Source organism: Oncorhynchus mykiss, chromosome 6 (genome assembly GCF_057628025.1).
Source record: "Oncorhynchus mykiss isolate SJ-2025 chromosome 6, ASM5762802v1, whole genome shotgun sequence".
In the NCBI taxonomy this organism is placed as follows: Eukaryota; Metazoa; Chordata; class Actinopteri; order Salmoniformes; family Salmonidae; genus Oncorhynchus; species Oncorhynchus mykiss.
The window spans coordinates 28825415-28828856 of record NC_143027.1 but is presented as its reverse complement, the minus strand read 5'-3'; positions in this window follow the sequence as shown (position 1 = coordinate 28828856).

Sequence of the window (3442 nt, the reverse complement as noted above, 5' to 3'; positions counted from 1 at the left end):
TATTTTGTTGGCGTGTGTCCAACAGATTGATGATATGCTCCATGGAAATGATAGAGATCACTATTCTGCTGCTGCCAGCCGTTACAGATGCTATCTGTGTGGTCAAACAGCCTGACCTCAGAGCCATACAAAACATACTTGAGTTTGTATTTCTGAAAAGAAAGACATAGTTAAAGAAAGAAAGAGTCAAAGAAAGAGAATGTCTCAACATCTGCCTTGCAGCTGAGAGGATTTTGGAGAGAGAGCGAGACAGCAGGAGAGAAAGGAATTAAACATAAATGGGGGAAGGGGGGGGGGGGGGCCTCGGGGAAGGGTGGGAGAACAGAGAGAGAGGAGCCAAAATGGCAGGAGTGGAACAAAATGGCAGGGGTGAGGGAACACTAATGCATTTACTTGCTGAAGTCAGACAGGTTTAATACCCCATGCCATTCACATCTGCCCTCCTGTGCCCTGCCCCTATTGGTTTAGTTTGGCGATTAGGCCTTGTCTTGGTGCACCCACAGCTGCAGAGAGGTCAGTAGTGGTAGTGTTTTAGCTTGTTACCTTGGAACTCACAGCACTGAAGTACCCCTTCCCTTCTTTCCCCTTGGCTGGCTGGCTGTGTGGCTGGCTGTGTGGCTGGCTGTGTGGGGGGCCCAGCTGTCACTCCTACAGGGCCTGACAGTAATCAGGAGAAGTGAGTGCTGAGGACGTGTCAACAGTAACAAACCCTGCGCTTCGTTTAGGCCAGATTAAGCAGATTGCTCATTGCCAGTGACATAATTTAGATGAATGGTGGGTGTAATCCATCAGACGGGTGTGTGGGGGGGAGAGGAGACAGAGGGGGGCCCAGGGAGTACAACCTTCTCAGTGCCTAGCTGCTAGTAGAGATCCCATTACCCTACACCTGTTAACAACACCAGTCCTGCAGTGTAAACAGTAAAGTGATCTCTTTATCGGAGAGTGGGAACAGGACAGGAGAGGAAGGAAAAGAGAGGAAAAGAGAGAGAGGTTTAGAGAGATGGAAAGATGGGAGGGAATCGTGAGGAAAAGAGGTGTTTTCTTCTGATTTGGGTGTTGGAGGGACTAGCACCTCTGGACATGATGGATGAGCTTGGGCTCTGGAGAGACAGGTCATGGACAGACGCCGCCACAAGGAAACAAGCGCCTGACACTGGGGCAACAGGGACATCTAGTGGCCAGGAGCCAGGTGCATACAAGACCTATAACATGTTCCACAGGGATGTGCTCTGTGTGAGTAGAGAAGGACAGCGGCAGATGAATACCTCCATTTCAACTTCAACCTGGTCCTGGATAAATATCACTCTGATAAGTCAATGATTACAGTTACTGTGACTGCTAGAGAGGGCTCTTGACCCCACGATGTAATTCATGGCACACAAAGTATTTTATCTGTTGAAAACCATGTCAACAACCTTAATGCAGTGCAAGACAGAATCAATGTAACAGACTACAATCAATGAGAGGCAGTACTACAGTTCTCCACAACAGCCTTAAGTATATCATAGTAGTACTATGAAGTAACAGCAGATCTGCCCCAGACACGTGATAGAGATCCGTGTAAATATGCTGCTGGGAGGTATTGTAGAATGTTCCGAGTTTATTTCTCTCCCCCTGGCTGAACCGAGGCCCTTGTGACTGAATACCCAGAGCAATGTGTTAGCACTTACAATTAAGAGGAGCCAAATATGCACTGTGTGATTACTCTAATGGGAGCTTCATCTGCACACACACAGAGCTGTTGGAATTATTCCTGGTTTTGTGGATGCTAGTGGGACTTTTTCTTCAAAGGTACCAAGTCTCAGTTGAAGCATATGATTATATGAACCTGTAGATTCTAGTGTGAAACACAAGATAAAATACTGACTGCCAGCGAAGGCATTTTGCCTTTAATTGGTAATTGCATTTGTAGAGATTAGCAACTAAATAAAAAAAGCCCAAATATTAACTTGTAAATAGTTATACAACCTCACTTTATTTTTCCATGTGGAAAAATCATGTATTCTCCAGTTTAGAACATCTCCCTCCTCATAGCCATACAGGAGTATGAAGGTATAGAAGCACATATAATTGGACACTCCTCACATTGCACTCTCCCTATCATCTCCCCTGGCAACAACACACACACCACACTAGGCGTACAAGTAAAAGTTTGGACTGAGTCACCTGACTATTCCCTCTAGACAATGCTAGCTAAAATACTTCATAGCGGCTTCATATAATCGTTTTTCCAGAGTCCTCCTCCCTCCCTACTCTGAACATTGTGTCTCTGACGAGTCACGTCCATCTAGCAATTATGATGAAATTAAAGCTATTTTCCATGGCCAGTGTTTGCCTCGGTAATAACCGCGGTGAGATAGGCTTCATTCGTTCAGAATTTTAGTTCAGCTAAATTCCTGTCACATTAGGCAGAGGAGCAAAATCAGTGTCACTCAGATATTCCACTTAATGGTTTGGTGAAGGCCTGGGATTTTTTCTCTTCCTTTCGCAATCCTCCTAACCCTAGCTCCCCGCCAATTACGCCTTTTAATCTATATGTAGATAATGGTGTCCAGGACCTCCCTGTTGAAATGTCAGGTGTGAAGAGGTTATTAGCTAACTTTTAATTACTGTCCATCATTCAGCGCCGTGCCTGATAGATTGGGCCTCTCTGCCTGTCCGCTTATCTAGCCTCGCTATGTTGGCTGAACGCGGGGGTAAAGGTGACAGTTTAGAAAGCACCGGGTCGCTGACTTAATATCACCATTTTTACACAGGACTTTGGGGTGGGGAGAAATGAGATGAGGGGGGGGGGGGGGGGGGGGGGGGGGGAGAATGTAAAAGGAAACAAGACAAATTGTGTCGAATGGTAAAATGGAGGATATGAGGAGAGAGAGAGATCAGGAAAGGGGGAAGGACAAGAAGGAAGAATGAGGGTAAAAAAAAAGGGTTGTAGGGAACAGCTCTGGAGCAGCATCTCTAGCCACAGGTGAAGTTATGAGGTAGATTCATTCTATGATCAGTGGTTCGGACATACGCATTTTCTCATTCGAATAATGAATTGCAGATAAAACTAATTTTTGCAAGTTTAAAGTCACATGCAAGGTGCACCATCCATCTATTCATATAGACACATACACCTGCCCTTCACTGTCAGAGAGAGATCACGCTGTTCTTAGAAATTACTTTTCAATCTCTCGCTCTCTCTCTCTGACCATTTTCCTGTACTGGCCTGGTGTAAAAGCCCTTATTGTACTTCCACAAAAAACCCAACCCCATTCATCCTCCCCAATACTTCTAGTCCTAAATCCCAGAATAACATGACCACTGAGGCTCAGAGCTCTGTCTGTATCCATTAGCAATTTAACAAGCTGCAGATTACTTTGGCTAAATTTATGACACAGGAAGGAATTAGATTACCTAGCAATAAGAAAAATAATAATAATTAAAAGGAAAACATATC